This window comes from Mesocricetus auratus, unplaced genomic scaffold (assembly GCF_017639785.1).
Source record: "Mesocricetus auratus isolate SY011 unplaced genomic scaffold, BCM_Maur_2.0 Super-Scaffold_100023, whole genome shotgun sequence".
Classification (NCBI taxonomy): domain Eukaryota; kingdom Metazoa; phylum Chordata; class Mammalia; order Rodentia; family Cricetidae; genus Mesocricetus; species Mesocricetus auratus.
The window spans coordinates 22,445,290-22,471,665 of record NW_024429204.1 but is presented as its reverse complement, the minus strand read 5'-3'; the positions used below and the strand labels follow the sequence as shown (position 1 = coordinate 22,471,665).

Below are 26,376 nucleotides of genomic sequence, written 5' to 3'. Positions count from 1 at the left end.
TGAAGTTAGGATTTTAACTTCTCTTTGCTTTTCTGAACAGGGATACAATTCAACTCCTATCCATTGTGTTTGTATCCTATCTACTAAGTTTGTCCAAAAGCAGGTTGTATCATAAGACATATTTGACCATAGGTCCTTGCCACTCTCCACTGTTGGGTATATACTAGTTGAAAATATCTCCAGTTTAGAATCAAACTCCTGGAATTCAGTTGCAGAGAGAGAGGAATGATGAGCAAAGGGGTCAAGACCAGGCTGGAGAAACCCACAGAACCAGCTGACCTGAACAAGAGGAAGCTCATGGACCCCAGACTGATAGCTGGGAAACCAGCATAGAACGGACCCAGACCCCTGAAGGTGTGTCAGTTAGAAAGCCTGGGCAATCTATGGGGCCTCTGGTAGTGGATCAGTATTTATCCCTAGTGTACAATTGGACTTTGGGATCCCATTCCACATAGACGGATACTCTGTCAGCCTAGACACACAGGGAAGGGCCTAGGCCCTGATCCAAATCATGTGACTTTGAAGATTTCCCACCTGAAGGCCTCACCCTCCCTCGGGAGCAGAAAGGGGATGGGATAGGGGTGGGTGGGTGCAGAGGAGGAGAGGAAGGAGAGAGATTTGGGATTGACATGTAAATCAAGATTGTTTCTAATTTAAATAAAAAAGAGAGGAGAAAAAAAAGTATCTCCAGTTTAGTTTAAAGAAAAATTTTTGTCTCAGTATAAAGTATGATTTAAGTTGGCATAATGATGCAGCCAGATTATTTGCTGCTGGGGTATCTAGAAACTTTTGTCATCCAGTGTATACCCAACTTGGTAACTAGAGTTTTGATTTCTGATGTGCATTTGTTAGGAGAGTACAAAGTGGAGTTAGATGAATGTCTGCCAACAGGAAGTACATAGCTGAAGTGTTTTCAACATGGGTCAATTTTTATTATTAATTTTTGAATTATCATATAAGCAATGATGTCTTTGCAACATTTTTATGCACAAGTAATATATATTTCTTAGGCATCCTACCCCACTGTTCTCCCCAGCCCCTCTCCCAGACTCCCCCGTTTTCTGATCCTCTGTTTCCCTCAAATAGTCTCTCTTTCTGCTTTGATATCAAGAAATTATACACATATCCAGATTTCAAAATCTTATTCCATCTTTAGATTCCAGACTAGGAATCAGTAAGTAGGAAACAAGTGAATACAAAGCAAATCTTATGAATGGGAAAGAACTCAGTGGGTGAGACATTTTTCTAAGAACAAACTAACTAACGTGAAATGTTTAACAATAAGTTGGAACAATCTTCAGTCTATGAAAATGATCTTAATGGCAAATATCAATTCAATAAAATCTATATTTCAGTAAAAAAGAGTAAGAGTTGGTGTCATTTGTAAAGGGAGAACTATTGTTCCACATTACAGAAATACTGTGGTGATTTTTCATCTCTGATCCAGCAAATAAAGCTTGCTTGAAAATCAGAGTGCAAGGATGTCACACTAGTTAGCCACAGAGGCTAGGCAGTGGTGGCACACACCTTTAATCCCAGCAACCACACTAGTTAGCCATAAAGGTCAGGCAGTGGTGGTGCATGCCTTTAATCCCAACACTGGGGAGACAGAGGTAAATGGATCTCTGTTAGTTCGAAGCCACTCTGAGCTACTCCAAATTGATCCAGTCTAAAAGAGAAACAGAGCTCGCCACACAAAGGTAACCTCAGCACTTGGGATCCCAGGCCTTTAATCCCAGCACTAGAGATATATAGAAGTCAGGAGGACACAGGAGCTCAGTGCAGTCTGAGGTTGATCGAGACAGATACTGTCTGGAGATGGAATCTGAGGACAGGATTGCCCCTTTCAGTCTGAGCATCACTAGAGGTGAAAACTCTCTAGTGGCTGGCCGCTTTGCTTCTCTGATCTTCAGGTTTAACTCCAGTATTGGCCTCTGGATTTTTATCATTCATGCTAGAGGAGACCTTCACCAAGAGAGACAGTACCTTCTCCTATCCTAAAGATACTGTCTTACTGAACAAAGCAGAGTCCCTGCAACAGGGAGCCCTCTTCAGCCCCACAGTGTTATCACAAGCATACGAAGCCAAGTGGAAACTGTTTTTCTTCAATCACCCAGATTTTACTCATGGCCTGAGGGGCAGGCTGATAATACTAGGGCTCGGAAATTGCTCAGACCTTGCTTGTTTCCAAAGATGCCTCACTAGACAGGGCACACCAGGAGGACCACAACTGCCACTTCTTTCTTACTTGATAGTTAGCACGGGTTCTCACCTCCAGCTCCTGAGAAGTGATGCTGGCAAGCTCCAAGGGAAAAGGCAAGCCATGAAGATGAAGGAGGTGGCATGTTAATCACAGAAGCGTGACATTGTGCAGAACAGGACCTGAAGAACTTTGAGCTAAAGATACTGCTGAAGACCATGGAGCCTTTGGTGGAAAACATTTAAAATAAGGTTGGGAGCCCCAAGATACAAGCGACAACAACAGGGAACGATCAGGAGGAGGTGGCCATGCAAAACTCTCTTTGGGTCAGTTCAATTTAGGAGTACAAACACTACACTTGCTCTATGGTTCTGGAAGATTTTGCAGGAATCAGAGCAGCTTAATGGGTAGGCAGACCACTTAAAATCCTTCCACACAGATCCATGAACACAAGGGGAAAACATCTATTTCATCAGGGGCTAAACCCACTTCTGCATAAGTGCTGAACAATAAACGACTCTGATTGAGGTGAGACTCCTACAAAGTAGATTTAAAAATAAATTCAATCACCCATGGTGGCCCTGAAAATTATGTGCATACCCAAGGCTGAACCTTCAGGGGAGCAATCATCTAGGGAGGCCCTATGTTCCTAATCTGCAAATAAATATAGGACAATGGACACAAACATTCTGATCTGTGACAACAGCCTTCAAGCCATGCACAGATCGCAGGGTACAGCGCAGAACGGGACTGGTTAATGGAGCTGAAGCATGATCGCTGCCCAGCAAGTAACTTATGCTGACCGGAGCAGAATTTCAAGCAGCTATATAGAAGATGAAAACGAAGCAGGGAAGTGTCAGCTCTATCACATTTGCTAGAAACATCAGAAGCAAGGCATGGCAGGAGAAATACACTCTGCGTGTTATCTCAGCTAACTCGCTAAGAAAACAAAGCAACAACTGAAGAAATAGAGCGTTCACATCCAGAGTTTCTGCAATCCATCATCTAACAGGTAGTGGTTTCAAGCAGTATTAAGAATGTGCAAAGAGCAGAAAGCTGTGATCCAGCCAAGAAGGACGATGCATCCCATAATACCAAAGTCTGGGGGCTCAGGTAAGAGGTTCTAAGCTCCATAGTGAGATTTTTGTATATTAGATAGCAGTTTTAACTGTCAACCTGACGCAACCTAGAATCGCATAGGAGGAGATCAGGTTGCCCTGTGGACATGTTGACGGGATGTGTCTCTGTGGGGGAAGACCATACCCTAGGCTGGGCCCTGAACTCTATAAATAGAGTAAGGAAAGCTAGGTGAGCAAGGCAATGGAAAGCATGAGCACATATATTTCTCCCTAACATTGAATTTGGGTGTGATGTGTGACCTGCCTTAGTGCTTTCCCTGACTTCCCTGCAATACTGGACTATCGTTTGGGATAGTCAGCCAAATAAACCCTTTCCTCCCCTGTGGAGCTGTTTGTTGGGTATTTTATCACAACAAAAGACATGAAGCTAGAACACCCTGTCTCAAAACTAAAAATAGGTAGAACTACCTATCTATGTAGCTGCAGCACCCCCAGGTTCATACGCGAAGAAATCAAAGACAGCAGACAATGGAGATGCTTGAACACTATATTTATTAAGTCGCTATTCATGATCAAGTTTTGGAGTCAACCCAAATGTTCACTGATACATGGATAGTTCTAAAATAAACCATGGCATATGTATACAGTGGAATTTCTATCCATTGGAAATGAATAGTTATCATTTTTCTAAATAGATATAATATCAAAATACCGTATTAATCATATTTCTATACCTGTAAATTAACACAGCCCTCCCCAGAGAAGTTTCTTTTTGTGGTGGACAGAAACTCATGGCTAGTCAAAATACAGAGAATAAGTGACTGTGTCATGCTCAGCCACAAAGGAGACATCTGTATCACCCCACGGTTCAGAGACCATCCTAGAAGAGGAAGTGTGAAGAATGTAGGGGGTAGAGATTGAGTGGGACAAGAACGAAGCCATGTCTCTTGTACATGACAGGTCCCCCGCATTTCACAGAACCTGTGGCTGTCTGCACAAGACCTGAAAAAAATCACTTCTCCAGCACAGAAGGCAGAGAAGCTCATGAGTTCCCCCTGTTAACTGAGGAGCTATGAACAGTTAATGGCTTCATGGGTTGAGGACAGTGGGTTTTATAGAGGTGTGAATCTAGTAGGTCAAATGCATTTCAATGGGTGACGTCATACCCACAAGAATATTGCTGTCAGTGAGCTATTAAAGAAAACAGAAGTGTAAGTATAAAGTTAGAAGTTGGGAGGGGTAAGATCTACAAAGAGCTAATGGTGGGTGTTAGGGATAATATGATCAAAATGCATTGTCTGGAAATTCTGAAAGAATCAATAGGATATTTAAAAATAAAATATTGTTTGCAAGGAAGTGAAGACCATTGGTGTAAGCAAAATAAACTAGATTCAGAAAGACGAGTACTGAATGTTTTCTCTTATGTGTACAATCTAAAAGAAAAGAAAGATGTAAAAGCAAAAAGAGGACTATGACGGAGGAGGAAGGGAGCCAGTGTGAGAGGGGAGACCAGCGGTAAGGATGGTCAGTATTAAGGTAAATAGGGTTGAGAAAGCTTGTGTTTGTGCGTGAAAACATTCTGAGACCCCACTGCTTTGTGTTGCTTTCATGTGTTAATAAAATCCATGTTTTCCATATTTCTGTGTGCCTGTATACATCCATGTTGTAAATATTTTTATACCATTAGGGAATATATTACTCTCTCTTCTATAACATACAAATTTTAAAGATAAAAATCTTACTTGTACAGCTTTCCTAGAACTTCCTATGTAGCCCAGACTACCCTTATACTTGTAACCCTCCTGCCTGCTTTAGCCTCCTAAGGGTAAGGATTACACAGTGGCTGTCAGCAATGGCTATTTAATTGGTGAGTGATATGAAAACATACAAGGCTGTCTGTATAATGCTCTGCTGTTAAAATGGACTGTGAAGCTGCAGATTTTTACGTGAATCAGGCACCATGCACTTTTCAGGCACCATGCACATTCAGTACAGATATAGCTTCCAGGAGTAAATGTAAGTCCAGCAGTTGGGCTCAGAACTCCAGCCAGTGTTATCAGTAGGAAACGGTCAGCTTTCAGTACAATAAGTAACAATTTTTGTTCTAATTCATGAGGTCATTGCAAATGAACCATTCTGGTAATAGCGTCTGTTTAAGAAAAAATATAAAAAATAAAAGTACAGCATTGAAAAGTCGAAAGATCAAGAATCTCCCACAGGGCATCTTTTATTAATTTTTCAGAGGACGACTGGGACTCAGCATAACTAGCCTAAAGACATTCCATTCTCAGGGCTTGTCCAACATCAGAAGGCATTGAAGTTTCGGTTCAGTTGGTGTCTTCCTGGGCTCCGTGTAGCGACTAGATTGTTCTGTAATTGTCTGCAGGATTTTAATAGAGAGATAAGGCCTCCTGGTGAGTCTCTGTGTGTGGGTAGGAGCAGGCAGGTGTCTGATGGGAAACTTCAGCAAGAGTCCTGTCTCTTGCCTTAAGATGCATCTTGTGGGCAGTGGTGCCGCAGCCTTTAATCCCAGCACTTGGGAAGAAGTCTGAGGCCAGTCTGGTCTATAGAGCTAGTTCCAGGACACACAGATAGGGCCAAAATAAATAAACAAGCAAAAAACAAATATAATTAATGACACACCTTAAAACATTAACACTTCAAAGAGATGTTCCTGAAAATATGCCAAGACAGTGTTCAATTGCTGAAGAATAATACAAGGTTCAAATTCAAGCATGCTTACTCCTTAACTCTTCTCTGTATCTCAAATTGCGTATTTTTTAAGACTTCACATAATAAGAAATAATGATACCACTTCTCTTTTGTTTGTAAATATGTGAGCTTATGCATACTAGTCTACTCTCCCTGCCTCACACACATATGTAAGGGAAGCGCACGGTGTATCATTATCACCTCAGCATCTCATGTAATGATTTTCTTAGGAAAACTGTAATCACTAATAAACATTGGTAATTTCTTAATTACTCATTACTAATATATCTGACAATTCTTTTCCATGACTGCTTTAGGTTTCCAAAAGAAAGACCAATATTCAATTCATTATGTTTTCTTTGAGGACCAATATTAAAATTTGATCGTTAAACTATTTAGAAATTGTCAGACAATACATCAGGAAGAGCTTGTAGGTGTTATTTGGTTTAATCTTCCAGTATTCTGTGGGAGGAAACTAAATCATTGAAAGAAATAATTTTCCTGAGGTGACAGGACTCTTAATGAAGATATATACCAATAGATCTCTCTCAGGGATCTTGGTATGAGATCTGCTTCCAGAGTTATTTTCTCTTGCAGGTGGTGTACTTAAATTTCTACTTACTCCAAGAGTTTTCATAATTTCAGATTTTTTTAAGTTTTGAAAATGTACTTTTATACAACATATGTTGGTCATTTAGGCCCATCACCCAATCACTCCCCTCAGCTCCTCATACTCAACACATCCCCCATTTTCCTTCCAACTTCATATCTTAAAAAAAATAAAAGAGCCCACTAAATCTCACTAGTTCTACTTAGGTGCTCATGAGTGTAGAGTCTTCCCTTTCCTCCTCAACTCTTCCCATCTCCATCTTCTCCCCACTCCTCATTAAATTCATGACCTCTTCCTTAATCATTATTGCTACACACACACACACACACACACACACACACACACACACACACACACACACATACACACACTCACTCACTATTCTACTTCAGTAGCTCTTAGTTCTAGGGGTGGAGCTTTGTGAAATTTTGCCCATGATCTATAGATATGCCAACTAATAATTGTCATTAGCAGATCTTGTTTAAATACTCGTTTTGATTAAAATCTCATGGGTGCAGCTCCCATGTTATATATACAAGTTATTCTCATAGCAGATGTCAGTATGCTGTTTCTTATCATCTTTATGCCTCCTCTTTTATGATGTACCATGACTTTGGGTGTAGGGATTGTGTTATAGATGTATCAGTTAGGGGTGGGACCCCATGGTCAGCTGTTCTCTGTATTTTTACCAGTTGTGAATGTCTGTGATCATCTCTATGCATTGCAAAATGAAACCTCTTTGATGAGGAAAAAGGCTACAATTTTCTTGGGTACAAAGATAAGGACTAAGAACGCAGTGAGAATTCATACTGGTTTAAGAAAGTGGCAGTATTAAGTTCTCCTTTTGTATCCATGACCTTACCAGCCACAGATAGTTGGCTAGGTTTCCAATACCAGGCATGAATTCCATCCTATTGACCAGTCCATAAGTTCAATTAGACAGGTAATGCTTACCCCTCAAGATAGAAGACTCATATTACATACTTAGGGTTATGTTGGTGCAGTGGTCATTACTGGGGTCCATTCTTTACAGGTGTGTAGGACTACTGATAGTTTTCTCTCTGTAGCTTGCATAGCAAGTTTCAGATTCTGTGAAGGCTACTCTTCAGAGAAACTCCCAGGTCAGTTCCAGCCCAGTTCCTACAATTCCTATGTCCAAAGTGTATGATGTCTTTAGCAATGCAGTCCTACCTGCAAGTTCTGGGAGACTACAAAGAGAAACATCAATAGCCTATGTTTTGGTTGTCCCTTGATTTCCCATGCCTGACCCTTGTTTTTCTGTTAGTCTGTAGCTCTTGAAGTGAGCACTGTCATCATATATGATATAACTTCCTTAAAACTCCTGTGTGTGTGTGTGTGTGTGTGTGTATGTGTGTGCTCATGTGCATGTAGGAGTGCTTATATATTCACGTGAAGTGTGTATGTATTTTAATTAAACATAAATTAATATCTTTCCAGGTGGTTTTTTTCGAACATCCTTATATCCTTAGTGTATTTTTCTTTCCTCCTTCTCTTCCTCTCTGTATTAGCTCTTCCTCCCTGATTCACAGGTGAAATATTTCCAGTCTTTCCTTTTCATGGTACCTGTTCATTTTGCAATACTGGAAAGAAATTCGGGACCTTACATGCTCCAGCAAATTCTTTATCACTGAAATACATTCCCAGCCCAAGAGTGGTCATTTGAAATCTACAACTAGAAGAAAAAGAAGCACAAAGTGGAAAATCAATACATCAGTCTTAAATGTAATAATATCTGCTCTATAAACAATTTAAAAACTGGACATTTGAGTCAGAGACTAAGAAAATATACCTGAAATAAACATACATTCACCCCAGGTCCATCTTGATTTCTCTATGTCCTACATTCAAAGTTTGTGGTAACTTCCCCAAAAGATTATTGCCATCTAGTTCTGGTGGAAATATCCCACTCCAAGAAAGAGAATATATGTTTGGTACCATAAACATATAAACCATGGCTGTGGAGGTCACAGACCGTAGAAGCATGTATTACTGCTAAATGGGTATGTAGTAAAACTATTTATAAGTGACTATTGAATGCTCAGTCCTAAATTAGTATCTATATTACTCCTATAAAGCCAGGGAACATGGAAGAAGATAAGGAAAGACTGAAAAAAGAATGGAAATAAGTGCTGTGAAAGCCTGTCCTCTGCCTAAGATGTGGCCATTGCACTCATGAGCACACCGTGGCCCCTGTATTCATAAGCACACACATGGCTATTACACTCAAGAGCACACACAGGCAGGGCATTATACTCAGGAGCACACACATGGCATTGCACTCATGATCACACATATGGCATTGCACTCATGGGCACACACATGACCATTGCAATCACGAGCACACACGTGGCCACTGCACTCATGAGCAGACACATGGTATTACACTCATAAGCACACACCACTTGCAAAAAACACACACACCAAAACTAACAACAACAAACAACAACAAAAATATATCAGAGCAGTAGACAGACTAGCTGAAAAGAAGTACGGGAACAGAAGTGTGAGGAAGATAGGAGAGAGTAGTGGGGGCGTGGAAATAACCACAGTACCCTGTATACATGTGTATGGATATGAAAAATAAAAACATGGTAAAAACATATATCCAGGATTTGTAATGGACCCTTGTAACTCAACAATGAAATAAGAGTCAAATAGAAGAACAAGAGCTGTAATCAGTACAATCAACAGTATTAATAGAAATAAAAACACACGGAAAATTAGGGGATAGGAACACAATTCTTTAAAGAAGGTATATACATGATAAAAATTGAAGAGACACCAAGTATTATTAGTCTTTAGGGAAAAATGTAAAAAGAAAAAACCACAGTAAATACCCACACTCATCTTCAAGTTCAGTGTCCAGCCTTCTACAGAAGTGGATGACCTTGCACTATCTTTACCCGTTACATCTCACACTGCAGAATTACACTCTCAACTTCCTTGTTTCTAACTCAGACCTTGTTTAGATTTTCCTGACTCTAATAATGTTTCCTCAAAAGTGATAAACATATGCTATTTGTGACTCTCTAAGCACTGACCTGTGAAATTCATGTGTTAGTATTTAACCAATTGGTTTTTCTTCTCATAAGTCGTAGTTTTCCTTCTTATATGCATACCAGTCACCTTTGATTGGATGTCAAAACCTCAATTTTATCTTTTCCATGAACTTTCTAATTTCATATTCTCTACACATTCCTGACCTTTGTTTGGAAGAACATTCTACTTATTCGTTGAATTGTGTGAAACGAATCCCAAACTTATTTCAGCTATGTGACTATTTTAGTTGTCTATGTCAAAATAATAAAAAATTTGAATAGCATGGTATGTTTTTACTCTTATACTCTATGATGAGTGGTTCAAGACAACAATGCTGTCCCAAGTCACCATTGCCTTACTTAAACAACGTAACGTGTACACTCTGCTGAACTAACCAGGTCCCATGAGGTAGCTCCAAATCATAGACCCACAAGTAATAGTTTTGTTTTTCTTTTTCTTTTTGATTGTTTGTTTTTTTTTTATTTTGCTGGGTCACAAAGCAAAAGGAAGGAAAAAGAATCTATGGGAGGCATTAGTGGAGAGAAGGGAATGCAAGGTACACAGGCGTGGTAGGGCAGCGTTAGATAGGAGTGTTCAGCAGGCAAAGCACACATATGTAGAGCTGCAAAACAGTAACACAAATAACTGGGGGCACATGACTCATTCAGAGGACATTAGTTCAAATAACTATTGCTGAAACCTTGAGAAAGAAAGTAAGAGATCTGCAAGTATGTTTTATCTTATGGCATGGAATCTCAGAGCATATACTGTGCCTAATGCATGTTGTAGTACTCATGTCCCTTCACACTGGCAAGAAAAAATCAAAGTTATACTAATCAAAAGTCAGTGGGAGACCACAGGAGTCACTATAACAACATAGGCAGGAGAGGATTTCAGTTGGAGCAGAGAAATCATGAAAAAGTTTAGAAAATCATTAAAAATGAGACAAATGTGCTGTGGGCTAGACATCTAAGAATAAGCTCTCATGGTCAGAATGACAATGACTCTGCTGTAGTTGTGGGGTCTTCCCTAACCAATGTAGGAAAATGCTAACTGGAGAAGCTCCTGACCTTGGAGCCATGATGTGTCTGCCATGAGCAGGAAGGTTGCCACCTCTATTACAGAAAATCATAAATTCAGGAAGTATCTGTTGATGAACATGTTGCCTTCACAAACAATGGTGAAAGATAGTAATCATATCTATTCTACTCTAATCCAACCTAGTTCTTATGAAAATGCCACAGATTACCACAACTTAAACCATCTATACCCACAGCCACATGAAAGACCAGAAATAAACTTTGTGGTTTTGGTTTTAAACTGTACAAGACATTCCAGAAGAAAATATATGTAGTGACAGAGTCAGTCTACAGTATTTTTCACAGCTTCCAGTATGGAAAATTAGAGAAGAGCTAAATTTTATGCATTTGGTCAGTTTACATATTACCTTGCATTGGTCAATTTATATATTACATTATATGTCCACTAAAGTGCTGGAGATTGAACCCCTGACTTCATACATGTTAGGAAACTGCTTTATAACTGAGTTACATCTCTAGGCCCCAGGGATGTTTCTACTAAACAGAATTTCCCACTTAAAAACCAAAAGCAAACACTTGATTCAGTCAATAAAACACTTTATTGGACTTGATCTAACTTGAATTACATTTTCTGTCACTTGCCAGAGTCATAATTGATAAAGTGTCAAGTTTCTTTACAAAGCTGTATGTTATGATTCATTTTAGCTTGCTAAAGAGTTTTTCCATCAATGACTTTGTGGGAGGGAAGTACAATATTAAACAAGAAGTCACAGTTCAGACTTAGGAACAACATTGTCTTCTTTCTTTTTATCCTACAATTATCCCTAAATCTCTTCCAGTTTACCAGCCCTATAGAAACCAATGTCCTAAATTGGCCAAAGGGCATTCAGTTTTGCACATAAGCTTACTGATCTGGTAAGAAACAAAACCAATCTGGCCTGTCTGAAAGATGTTCTTTGATAATGATGGCGAAGAAATTGTGGGGGTAGCCAACCAATGCCTGGTTTAACTTGAGGCCAATGCCCTACACTGTCTGGATAGCCAGGAACCGGAGACTGAATATTTTACCGTCCTGGGGTAGAACCAAACATGACTGACTCCCCTGAAAAATCAATGAAATGATTCCTAATGGTATTCTGCTATACTCATAGATCTGTGTCTTGTCCACTCATTGTCAGAGAAGCTTCATCCAACAGCTGATAAGAGTGAGTACAGAGACCCACGGCCAGACACTATGCAGAGAGAGAGAGAGAGAGAGAGAGAGAGAGAGAGAGAGAGAGAGAGAGAGAGAGAGAGAGGAGAAGAAGGAGAGTCTCCATTCAGTCCTCCCCTTGGAGCTCTGGGAACCCCTTGGAAGAAAGGGAGAAAAGATTCTGGGAGTCAGAGGGTATGGAGGACACCAGAAGAAATGGGCCACTGAATCACCTAAGAAGGGATAATATGTGATCGCTGAGACTGAAATGTCAAACACAGAGCCTACAAGAGTCTGAACCAGGTCCTCTGTGTACATGTCATAGCTGCTAGCTTGGTCGTTTTATAGGACTTGTAAGAGTGGGAGCGGGTGTGTCTCTGACTCTTTTGCCTGCTTCTGGAACTCTCCCTGTTGGATTGTCTTATCCAGCCTCGATATGAGAGCTTTTTACCTTTTCTTATTGGATCTTGCTTTGTCATATTTCATTGTTGTCTTTTGGAGGCCTGCTCTTTTATATAGGGAAACTGGTGGAGCTGTGGAGATGGATGATATGGGGGAGAGGGGGTTGGGGAAAAGTGGAGGGAGGGGGACTGTAGACGTGACGGATTGTATGAGAGAAGAATTTATTTTCAATTAAAAATAAGAACATTGTAGGTCAGTCTACGATCTAATGGGTGAAAGTTCAGCAGAATGAGTCAGAATGTATTGACAAAGGAATAATTGAATCGAAGTCTCTTTACTTGGATGAGGGGATGAAGAAAAGTCTTTGGTTAGAGATCAGTGGCCAGTGTGATGGTTGAGTTTGGTAGAAATAAAGGATGTTCCTCTCAAAGGATAAACGAAGAAGGCAGACAATCATTATTTGCTTACCAATTCTTTGGATAAATCCAAATAACATAACAAAACTTACAGAAGGCTCAGGGACTCTACTGACCCATTTGACAGTCACTGGCAAAGGTCTGCTAAGCACCAGTTCCCTCAACTGGGGAAGAAGAGATGGTTTTGGAAAACATGCTGTAGGAAAATGCTGAAATAGTTCTGTTTGGGAAGAATCTCCTCAGGGAGCAGAAAGTTAGACTGCTGCTTAAATGCACATGGCATTTTCCCTTGCTAGCATTCACTACAGCATTGCATAATGACTGGTGTGATTACATGCTCACCACCATGTCCCACGATAAACAGCAGGTTCTATGGAAGCAAAGATGCTTAAAAACTAATGTCTAAAACCCCAGAAGTAACAGGGCCTTGTGAGTACAATAACTGTAGAATAAGAACTTTTTAGTATACTTGGATGTAGTGAAATTAATGTTAGGATGACTCTCTAACTTTTCCCATTTTCCTCAAATCCATCTTCTACCAATATGGTTCTCAACAATTAAATTCACATTTTCTAAACTGAAATCATTACTCTTTAATACAAAACTAAATCATAGAAACGTAGCTGAGCGGTACTATGCTTGTCAGGCTGCATGGTTTAGTGGATAAAACCTGCACTGCTCTTGCAGAGAACCCGGGTTTGGTTCCCAGCACCCAAGGTTAGGTGGTTCGCAACTGCCTGTAATTCCAGCTGCAGAAGAACCCAATAACTTTGGGCTCTCAGATGACTGCTCCCAAAGCACAGAACACATATGTATGATAAAAATAAGATCTCCCATGCTCTTGGATAGCTAGGATCAGTGTAGTAAAAATGGCAATCCTGCCAAAAGCAAGCTACAGACTCAATACAATCCCAATCAAAATCACAGCATGATTCTTCACAAACCTTGAAAGAACAATTCTCAACTTTATATGAAAAAACAAAAAACTCAGGATAGCCAAGACAACCCTGCTCAACAAAGTAGCATCTGGAGGCATCACCATCCCTGACTTCAAGCTCTATTATAGAGCTATAGTCCTGAAAACAGTTTAATATTGGCACAAAAATAGACAAGTAGACCAATGGAATCAAATTGAATACCCTGAGATTAATCCACAAACCTATGAATAACTGATTTTCCACAAAGAAGATAAATTATACAATGGAAAAAAGATAGCATCTTCAACAAATGGTGCTGGCATAACTGGATATTAGCATGTAGAAGACTGCAGATAGATCCATGTCTATTGCCATGTACAAAACTTAAATCCAAATGGATCAACGACCTCAACATAAATCAAACCACACTAAACCTCTTAGAAGAGAAAGTGGGTGGTACCCTTGAACTAATTGGTACAGGAGACCACTTCCTGAACATAACACCAGTAGCACAAACACTGAGATCAACAATTAATAAATGGGACCTCCTGAAACTGAGAAGATTCTGTAAGGCAAAGGACACAGTCAGCAAGACAAAAAGGCACCCCACAGATTGGGAAAAGATATTCACTAACCCCACATCTGACAGAGGGCTGATCTCCAAAATTTACAAAGAACTCAAGAAGCAAGTCTCCAAAACACCAAAGGATCCGATTGAAAATTGGGGGACTGAACTAAATAGAGAATTCTCAATAGAGGAGTCTAATATAGCTGAAACACACTTGAGAAAGTGCTCAACATCCTTAGCCATTAGGGAAATGCAAATCAAAACAACTCTGAGGTATCATCTTACTCCTGTCAGAATGGCTAAAATCAAAAACACCAATGACAGTTTATACTGGAAAGGATGTGGAGAAAGAGGAATACTTGTCCATTGCTGGTGGGAGTGCAAGCTTATACAGCCACTTTGGAAATCAGTATAGAGATTCCTCAGGAAAATGGGACTCAGTCTACCACAAGACCCAGCAATTACACTCTTAGACATATATCCAAAAGATGCCCATTCACACAACAAGGATGTCTGTTCCACTATGTTCATAGTAGCATTATATGCAATAGCTACATCCTGGAAGCAACCTAGATGTCCCACAACTGAAGAGTGAATAGAGAAAATGTGGTACATTCACACAATGGAGTACTATTCAACAGAAAAAAATGGAATCTTGAAATTACAGGCAAATGGATGGCACTAGAAGAAACCATCCTGAGGGAGGTAACTCAGTCACAAAAAAAGACAAACATAGTATGTACTCACTCATATATGGATTTTAGACATGGATCAGGGAATTGTCAGCCTATAATCCCAGTGCTAATGAGTCTGGGAAACAGGGAAGTTCCCAAGAGATATGTGTGATACCTCAAAGGAGTGGAATGAGGCAAGATCTCCTGAGCAGATTGGGGACATCGGGGGAGGGGAGAGGGAACCAGGAAACAGAGAGGGGGAGAAGAGGAGAGGAGAAGAAGGCATGGGGGAGCAGGAAGCTTGAGTCGAGGTACGAATAGAGGAGAGCAGGATGAGAGATACCAAAATAGATGGAGTCCTTATAGGTTTGAGGAGAGAGCTGACACTAGTGAGATCTCTAGAATATACAAGGATAATATCAACTGGCAAACTAAGCAATAGTGGAAAGACTGAATTAATAGCCCCTCCCTGATGATAAGGTTGATGATACCTTATATGCCATCCTAGAACCTTCATCCAGTGACTGATGGAAGCAGAGACAGAGCTAAACACTGAACTGAACTGAACTCCTGGAACCCAGTGACAGAGATGGAGGAGTGATGAGCAAAGGGGTCAAGACAGTGCTGGTAAAGCCCACAAAAAACACCTGACCAGACAAGGGGGAGCTCTTGAACCCCAGACTGATGGCTGAGAGGTCAACAGGGGACTGATCCAGACTCCATGAATGTAGTGTCAGTAAGGAGGCCTCAGAAATCTCTGGGGCCTTGTTTAGTAGATTAGTGTTTACCATGGCGCATGAATGATCTCTGGGAGCCCATTCCACATGGAGGGATGCTCTCTCAGCCTAGATACATGGGGAAGGGCCTAGGTCCTGCCCTGAATGAAATGACAGACTCTGGAGATCCTCCCAAGGGGGGCCTCACCCTCCCTGAGGAATGATGGGGGGAATAGGTGGAGGATGGGGACAAAGGGGGGCTAGCAGAGGGATAAGGGAGGAGGGGTAGGAGAGGGAGCTGGGATTCACATGTGAAGCATGCATGTTTCTAATTTAAATAAAAACATATTGAGACAAAAATAAGCTTTTAAGCTTTATAGTACTATGCTTGTCCTTGTGCCTATGGATAACTACTATTGATGTGTACTTGTTATGTATCTGCTATCAAGATAATGGCTTTAAATATATAATGTAGTCTAACCATTAACACATAACCATTTTACCCAATGATTAGATTAAGGCCCAGAGAGCTTAAATAACTTGTTAGAAGCTGACAGACATAATGTATGGTTCAAGGTTCTTTTAATTTCAAGCTGGAGAGTCATCCCCAAGTTGGTTGGACACATCGTTTCCCAGAATGAATTAGCCTCTAGTTTCTTTTTCCCTCTGATTTAACCACAGAGAAGTTTGGTGGGTTCCATTTCATCTCTGGTCCCAGTAGTTTTCGAATGTGATTTCTAGCAGTATAGTAATTGTCTCCAAATTCTATTACAACCAAACAATTTGGAGAAACCAAGAAGTTGAATCCAATGGGATTTTATGTGACCTTGCCTACTGTACAACCCTCTATATGACAAAACAGACGATGCATACACTGGTCATAGGTCTCACATCTCCATTTCTGGAAAGGATGCTTTATTTTAACTCTAAATCTTTAAAGATGACTTTGTAAAGTCATTGCAAACACTCCTGGGCTTTGTTTTGTTTCCAGAGCAGATTGGTGGCCTGTGCTTTTAAAGCCACGATCTCTCTGAGGTTCCCCATACCTTCCTTATACAGCACAGTGAGAGCTGAACATTTTTTATATTTAATTTTCCAATGGCAATGACAGTCTAGACAACTCAGATGAAAAATGCCTTTGAATTACTAGGTGGTTCCACAGGAGGTAGAGACATATTATGTTTTGATGCAGACATGCTCTTTAAAAGCAAGATGCAGCAATCTCATTTTTTAAGCACCTGGTGAGATGGCAGAATAGAATTGTAACTTTCGAGACATTATAATTAAAAGTAAAGACTATAGTACCAGGGCTTATTTTTTCCTGGCGTAAGCTTTGCTCTGCTTTCTAAGTTCTGAGACTCCTGGGGCTGAATCCCCGGAGCTCTGTCAATAATGTGCCTCACTACCAAATGTGAAGCATCCCCTCAGCTGTAACAGAGCATGCTAGCATAACATTTGCACAAGCTTCCAAGGGATCAGAAGAAGCAGAGAGATTTGTATTAGCATTTTGAAGATTGTGGTTAAGGTTTTGTTGTTTTAAAAAAAAAAGTAGAGAACACTTATGTGGGAATCACTTGAAGTCAGAACAAGATTCTTTCTCAACTATTTCACCCAGCAAACAGTTGCAAGACACATTCCTCTACAGAACAGCCAGCAGAGACACAAAAAAGAGTGTGTATTATTTAATTTACCTGGCTTCAGATTTGTAGTCTTATGTGGGACCAATCTATACATGGGAAAAGATAGATTACATATAGTATCCATTATGTGACAATTGTCAATCTGATTGTATTAAGAAATGTTGGGGGTGACCAGTGAACAAGCATAGCTCTGGGTATCTGTGATGGTATTTCCAGACATAATTAGATACTGGGGGATATTTCCTAATTAGCCAATCTCTTTGTAGATTGATAATGTAGTTGGGGGTGATAAAAAAGTATGAGGTTGTGCATATTGGAGGAAAGAGGTCACTAAGCCCTGGTTCCTTCCTGTAACCCCCACACTTTTCTTTCTGTCCCCTGGAAAGAATTTCTCTATCACACACTCATTTTCTTCTGATGCCCTGCCTCAAAACAGACCCAGAAAAACAGAGCCAAGTGATGAGGAACTCAGCCCCCTGAAGCATGAGCCAAATATTTAATCTCTCCCTTGGGAGATCCCGGGTATTCATTTACAGGAACAAGAGAAAAATCTGACTTAGTTACTATTCTATTGCTGGGAAGAGACTCCATGATCAATGTTTGAGGGAATTATATAATAACCAGCCTTTTTGCCTCCCTCCTCTTCAACCATGTTGTTTCTGAAATAACTATTTTAATGTAAAAATGATTATGATACTTTTGTAATAGGTGGTTTTAATGCTATGTGCCTGCATGGATGTCTGGGAAACACATGACTGTCTGATGCCCTCAGGATCCAAAAGAAGGAAAGATTTTGTATTTACCCAAAATGTTTGTCTACATTACCTACCTTATTTTCATGGGTATGTTTAAATTTCTCTTGCTCTGTTCAGGTATACCCTGCATCACTAACTGTCAGTTCAGAAAAAGAGACTCCCAGGAATACAATACATGATCAAAAACCCTTGCTCCAACAGAAGCACTTGAGTTTTGTAATGTAGACAAGTAGATACCAACAGAATTGGGATAATAATGGATAAGGATAAAAGGGTTCAGATAACAGTGAATCTCAGGATGTGGGTTCCACAAGCAGAGATTCTACATTTATGACTGCTACTGGAGGAGGTAAAATGAGCTATAACAATTTAAATATAGATCCTAAGATGGTCCACCATGAGTGGATTGGAAATGGCCAACCTCCATTGGTTTAAAATATAGAAGAATAGTTTCAAGGCTTAGGAGACAAAAGTTTATGCCAATTAAGAAACATTCACCCATGTTGGGGGAGCTCAGAGAGTATTTATTACTTGATAAATAAACAGTAGCATCTTTATGTTTGGTGTTTTGATTATCATGTGACAAGGGTGCATTTTTTGTGCTCCACTCTATTTGGTGTTCTGTAGGCTCCTTGTACTTTCATTGGCATGTATTTTTTAAGGTTGGGAAAGTTTTCTTCTATGATTTTGTTGAATATGTTTTCTTCACCTTTGAGTTGAGTTTCTTCACCTTCTTCTATAACTATTATCCTTAGGTTTGGCCTTTTCATGGTATCCCATATTTCCTGGATATTTTGTGTGAGGGATTTGTTGGACGTAAGATTTTCTTTGGTCGATGAATCTATTTCTCCTAGTGTATCTTCAATGCCTGAGATTCTCTCTTCCATCTCTTATATTCTGTTGGTTGTGCTTGCATCTTTAGTTCTTGATCATTTACTCATCTTTTCTAGTTCCAGCATTCCCTCAGATTGTGTTTATTTTTATTGTCTCTATTTCAGCTTTCAAACTTTGCACTGTTTGAATTGTTTCTTACAACTTTTGGGTTGTCTTTTTTTTCATTTCTTTAAAGGATTTTCTCATTTCTTCTTTTAGGGTCTCTATCATCTTCATGACATTGTTTTAAGGTCATTCTCTGTGTTGGAATGTTCAGGTCTTGCTGTTGTAAAGACCCTAGACTCTGGTGGTGTCATATTGGATTTTCTGTTGTTGAATATGTTCTTATATTGCTGTCTTCCCATCCCTTCTTACAGTGGGTGAAGGTGGGGCCTCTTCCTCTCCTTGTGTGTACGGGTCCAAGGTTCTCTTCCAGTGGGTGCAAGCAGGTCCAATACTCTGATGGGTTTCATGGTGGGTGCAGGTGGGTATGAGACACTCCCTCTCCTGGTGGGTGTGAGCGAGACTAGCACAGCAATGTTAGCAGACTTGTGGTTGCTTGGTCCACCAGGGGTGAGTCAACTTTCCTGCAGTCCCCATTCCAGAAGATCCCAGAGTGGGCAAGCAGAAGTCCAGCCTCATCTTTATACCCCCTTGTTTCTTACACACCATACTTAAAGTATGAACTGCAGCCAAGCATTTGGAAACTTCAAATGCATTAGAAAATTAGGGGCACACATCAGCATAATAGGGGCTGTAATAGCTATCCAATGGTCAAATTCATGATGGGTGAAATTAGTGTAGTGGATAGCAGAATCAAAATAAAGTCATATAATTGTCTGACTCGCACAGCCCTGTGGCACTCACCACTTAATCATACGTTCTGAAAGGGAAATAGGGGGAAAGGCATTAAAATCTTACCTGAGCAACTAATGCAGAAAGTCCTTGACAAGGTTAAAAAGGGCCTAATTTGAATTATAGAGTAGTTAAGACCCCCTTATGAATTCAAAGCCAGTTTACAAGAGTCCAGAACCTCTTGAATGTATTTGGTCTCCTAATGGGTACATAAGTAAAAATACACAATTTCTCCTAAAATTATTCATAGAATACAGTCTTTTAGTGGGTAAGTGTTCCTTTTAGGAAAGGGGATAATGAGAACGTTGAGACTCCTAGATACTGATTTTGATCCAAAATGTCACTGTGGTCCTCCATTCAGGATAGCAATTTATGGTAATGGGATCAACAGTGGATCAACTCTCAAAGAACAGAGGTCCTTTAACTCATCCCGTGGTTGTACTCCAGTTACTAAACTACAAATTTTCAAAATGCATAGTTTGAATAGATGTACTCAGCTGACAGGTTCCAAATATTGCTGCTCTGACCTCCCAAGTGAAGGCTATTGTCATGGAAGTGCTACATGGAGGTCACAGGAGCTGTCTCTACTTAGGAAAACAGTCAATCAGAGAACAACGTCATATGCATGGAGGGCCTGAAGTGATTAGTGCCATCACGAAAGACCTGGTACAGGAAATGACACAGGAGTGACCACATCCATCAAGTTCCCACTCAGCCCTCCTATTTGTTCTCTTTGGAAGACAGAGCCAGATTAACATAAATGTAGACAAGCAATGCTCCTAATTCCAGCTGTTGCACCAAGTATTGAAGACGATGTTCTCTTGAGAGCCTTTGATGCCTTATGTCAACTTATCCTAGCAACAGTCCTTTGAGATAAATAATATTAAGATTCTCACATTTTAAAATGTGGGAGCTGAGGTTCAGTGAATGTAAGCAAGACTCTCTCAGGTTTGACAATAATAAGTGAAGAAACTATCTTGGACTCCTGTGATCTTGACTTCAACTCTACACTGCCTTGCTCCTGTCACAAAATACAACTGGATATATTATGATGTGTTTTCATTGGAAAATTAGCATCTTTATCCCATGTGTAGCATTATAATACAAAAATTAAATACTGTAGCAAGTCTGTTTTGTTTTGCTTTGTACTTCACAGTGCATAATATATTGTCATTATGCTTAGTGTGCATTCAGAAAATATTACTTCTGGATGAAATGCAGGGATCACAGTTGTCAGAACACATAATTTCGCACAGTAGCTACAATACCTAACAGCTACTCTTGTCCTCACTTATAAAGGCTGAGATCTACTTTGCCAATTAACATGAGGCTTTGCCTTCATCCAGACTGACTGACCATTTTCTAAGCCCTTCATTGCTCTTTATGCTAGGGCAACTTCAGATACTATTGTTTATAGCAAGAGAAAGAGGGGTTTCCATGGCCCTACTATCATTTATTTAATTACCCAAATTAAAAATATCAGATTTAAATGTATGGGTGGCATTCACACCAATCCCAACAAACACAGATTTGAAAGTGCCAATTAGGACCACTTTCTCCTAGGCACTAGCTGGCATTTCCTCAGGAGGATTTAAAATTTCTCAGGGGATAAGAAGGGGAAAAAGAAAGCAGAAAAAGATTCCTTTCTGCTCTCTGACAGAAATTCAAAGGAAAAAAATCTTCTTAGGCTGAGCTCTGTGCCCAGATCCTTCTTGATATTATAAAATGAACTTAAGGGTCCCTTCCATGCCCCCTTTTTAATGCCCTAGGAAGCTAAGGGAAATTAAGTGTAGAATGAGCTTCAAGCGATGTATAAGGAAGAATTAAACTAGAGACTGAAAATTATCGACTCTGTGCCTCACGCCACCCTTCTTTGTCTGGTCCTCCTACTTCTGTCTCACTGTGTCTATTCCTCCGCATTCTAATTGTCTTTCCCTCTTACCTCCAATGCCTTTTTCTTCCGTCCTCATGCAAGCTCCTTGCTCCAAATCAAATTTCACATTTCATGACCACCTCTCCCAAGGCAAAGTCCATTATGTCTGACTGACTATGGTGGGGCTCTGCATGCTATTTTGGTGCTTTTTGGGAGTTGCCTAATTAGTTACTTGCATTTCTGGTCCTTCAAGCCTTCATTTGTTCTCAGTTAAATGAGTCTTCTGCATACACAGGCTTAGATATTTCTGTAAGCCTATGGATTTTGTCCCACCTTCCCTGGAGAAGGAGTAGTAAGCAAGGCAACAGTTATCAACCAAGGTTCTCAAAGATCATTTGATTATATCTAGAGACACTTGATTGTGATAACTGGGGTGATGCCACTGTTGTTAAATATCCTGCAGGGCACAAAACAACCTCTATGACAAATCATTGCCTCATCCCAAATGTCAATGCAGCCAAGGTTGAGCAAGCTTGGTCATGAGTGAATACTTGCTCAGGGCTCCATCAAATCAACACAGCTGGTATGAGGGTCCAGTGACTGTAACTGCTACAGTCAATTTCCAGGGCAGCTGCTGCAACACTCTGTGAAGTGTCTACAACAGTGGCCACGAATCACTTATAAGCAAAGGCTCATTTGTGCAGTCGGCCAACTCCTTTAGCTGTCTGTCACTAGGAGATTTTGTTTTGAGATCCATAAAATCCAATTCCAATCTCAAAAGCTGAATTCATTGGCTCACAGCACCAATCCCCCTGATTTCTTTGTGGTATTTGCACCTGTTGCCTCCATATGGCTTTGATGATATCCATTGTCTCTTAAATTCAAATTTCTCAGATGATGGATGGGCTTAATCTTTCTCCTTGACACAAGCTCCCTGGGAAGGTTGATCTCTTCCTCTTTCAGAAATCTGTATTGCTAAAAGGATTGGAAGGTGGAGTACCACTAAGGAAAAAACGCCTGATAATGCTGCCACAGAAATTATTTGCAAATACTTTCCTCTTGTTGTGAGTTGTTGACGCCATTTCTTTTTTACATAGCTAGGTTGTGTGTGTGTGTGTGTGTGTGTGTGTGTGTGTGTGTGTGTGTGCGCTCACATAGGCATGGGTATGTATGTGTAAGCACACTTACACGAAGAGGTTAATGCAATTAAGTCTTCCTCCATTTCTCTCCCCTTTTCTTGCTATTGTAGGATCTCACAATAAACAAGGAACTTGAAGACTGTGCTAGTCTAGCAAGCCAGTATGCCCCACCAATCCGGTCTCTGTTTCCTTCCCAAGACCTGGAATTAAAGTGAGCTGCTCTGCCTTCTGACTTTGCATGAGTTGTTAAATCTGAACTCTGATCATCATGCCTGCCCAAAAACACTTTATACACCAAACCATATTCCAAGCTTCTGGTTATTAATTTTCTCGATGGAACTCTGTGACATTCAAAGTTCTTTTGGAAATGCAGTATAATATGCCTTGTGTTTTTCTTTTGTTGCTCTTGCTTGTGTTTGATAGAAAAAAACACTGCCTAGCCCAAGATTATGAAGATTTGCTTTTATGCTTCCTTTTGAGAGTGTTACTAACTCTTACATCTAAGTCCCACATCTATTTTGAGATAATTTGAAGTAGGAGGTCTAACTTCATCCCTCACATATGTATATCCAGTTATTCCAACACCATTTGTTGAGCAGACAATTTATTCCATATTAGACTTTCTATTATATTCTTGCCAAAAAACATTCTACCACTAAGCTGGGCTTTCGGTTCTCATCTTTATGTCCATCATACAAATCATCTGCCTTGATGACATATGGCTTTTGCAGTGCACTTTAAAATGGAAAATATGAGTCCTATCATTGTACTTTCTCTGAATATTTTTGCCCTGCTCATGGAAACCCAAGACAAAGGTCCAAAGGTCCAATTCTAGGGGTACCAACACATCATGTCCAGTTATGTTCTTATCAGAAAAATAAAGCTATTGATGGAGGTGCCAGAAAGGACTTTAGTCAATCAATATAGCCATAGTGGGAAGACAGAACTCAGATGTCTCAGCCTACTGTAGGGGTACCAAAAGGAGCTCACACTTAAGGCCTACTGACCTGAGCTCCCATTTAAGAGTCATGAGTTCCCAGATAAAGGAAACCCAGAAGAGAGCTGTAGAAAACACATACAGTTTATCAATCTTTTATGATTATTATTCTCTTACATATTTACATGCAGACCACAGTTTCCCTTTCCTCTCCTCCCAGGACCCCTTCCACCTCCCACCTCCCCTCTCCCCCAGATCCACTGCTCCTATGTTTCCCTTCAGAAAAGACCAGGCCTCCCAGAAATACCAACCAAACACTGCATAACAAGATGCGATAAGACCAGGTACAAAGCCTCTTATCAAGGCTGAGCAAGACAACCCAGTAAGAAGTAAAGGTCCCAAGAGCAGGCAAAAGAGTGAGAGATACCCCCATCCCACTTTTAGGAGTTGCACAAGAACACCTAAGTATGCAACCATAACATAGGCTGTGGCTTGGCTGATCAATACCCCATGAGGAGTCAGGCAATGGTATGACAATCCTTGCTGCATGGGGAATGGAAACTACATTGTTATTGAAAGATGTTTATCCATCAGACATATTGTTGGCATCCAAGAAAACTACAGAAAGAACCACTCAGAACAAAGATGACAAATGCAAGATGGAGGCAGAGATTTCGAGTTTGTCATCCTGAGTGGAGAGTCACCAGTTTCAGCAAGTGTAGCCGCTAAGTCCTCGTGGTGGATCCTTTGTATTTCATAGGTGTTGAGTCTGTACTGATCTTCACCAGTCATTTGTGCCTCAGAATAATTGAATATGATACTCATGCAAACTAGGCTGCTCTTCAATATAAGGAGTATTGGAGGCTGGAGGGAGGATGGTATTCTTACCACTGGTTGAAATAGCACTGACCTAAGAAATTAATGAGCCAAAGAAAGGGCATCCTGTATTTTATATGGGAAGCACTGGTCGTATAAGATGAGAGAAGATAAATACATGGAAACCCAGTGGGTGAGCAGGTAATAGCAATGAGGACAGTTAGGACATATTCCTCTCACCGGGAATAGTAAGTGGTTCTGTCGGCCTCTCACCCTAGAGCTTGCCATTCCGGCATCTCTTCAACCTCCCTGTGGCTTTCCATGATCTACATCCACCAGGGAGGAGAAACCAAATGATTTTAAGGCAGAAAAACGCAGCAAAGCAAGTGCTGTTGTGAAGAACATGGTAAGTGTGTGCTGGGACACAGTAGGAGCTGCCACAAGCAGGGCCGGTGGTCAATGTTCTACAGACGCTGCATCATTCTAAGACTGTGACCTTCAAGGAAATTGGCATTTCTATTCACATTTCCCCTTGGAGACAGCCTAAGCCTTCAGTTTTTGTGGTATTTTTGGTAAACTCTACCAAAAATTTTAGACTGCTGTACCTTACTTGAGAAATGTCAAGTGACATGAGACTTGTGCCAGATTGTCTAACAAGCCTGACACCAGTGTAAATATTACCACAACCCGATACTTTCACACCCAGCACACTGAAAATTAAGCACCATGTGGCAGAAGCTGAGCATTTCTTAGGCAAGAATTTCCTCAACTCTCTGCCTGTTATGTTTTTCTTTTTATGATTGCACAATAAACATCATGCTGAGAAGGAACATTTACAGTTCTAGGAAATACCGCAAAAACAAAGGGAGGATCTCAGATGTGTCAAATCAATCATTTCAATATTCTCACAATGTACTTTCTCTGCAGTTGTTCCCTCAAGGTTTCAATGGCAATCCCTAAAACAATAATTCCATGAAGTACTTTCTGTGTGCCAAGTACTTCATTCATTATTGACAGGAAAACAGGGTAAGAGGCAATATGATTCCTGTATAAATAACAATTTAAGGTAACAATGGGAGACATGTTTAAGGGCAAGAGAAGACTTATTTTTAAAAACACAGAAAACAAAAACAATAAAAGCTATAAAAACCGAGTGGTTTGAGCATCCTTAGTCATTTTAGAAGGTTGTTTAAAGCAAGGTAAATTGTAGGCACAAAATATACTTTTTTTCTCTACTACCATTACACTCGTCTCTCTAATAGGTTTAAGCTGACGAAAATGGAATTAAAGAAAATGATGTGTTTTTGGCATTTTATGTTTTTTTGTGTATGAGTTGAGTTTCCCTTTGTTATTATTTTTGAGGTTGTAATATATTTACACGATTTTTCCTTCCCCTTCTTCCCTCTCGACCCTCCAAGATACTCACCCTTGCTCTTTTTCAAATTCACGACCTCTTTTTCATTAACTGTAATTACACAAATATATATACATATGCATATATGTATGTGTATACACACACCTATATATAGAGTTCCTATATATGTGTGTATATATATGTGTATGTATATATGTATATATACTAATTAAAACCGACTCAGTATGTGTGTTACTTGTGTGTCCATTTTTAGGCTGACCTTTTTGTAAAAGAAAACCAATTGGTGTGTCCTTCCCTGGGGGATCATTATTTTTCCTGCTCTCAGTTCTCCTTAGTTTGTTATGGTTCTTTGTGTAGGGCTGAGGCCTCGTGGACCAAAAAGACCCATTGGTAAGCTGGCTATTGCCACCTTGAATAAACGATTGAACCTCAATTTGCTGACTTATACAATGCCGATGTGAACACGACCTTTTAGGCAACTGCAGAAGCTGCAACAGGTAAAACAACATCTGAAAGGCCCTGTACAG

At 40.2% G+C, this 26,376-nt stretch overlaps 1 long non-coding RNA gene across 1 annotated transcript in view; it reads left to right on the top strand.

The window, feature by feature from the left end:
• LOC121133700 overlaps positions 1-26,376 on the top strand; it is a 51,862-nt gene that overhangs the window by 22,198 nt on the left and 3,288 nt on the right. The gene's annotated exons all lie outside the window — the stretch shown is intronic.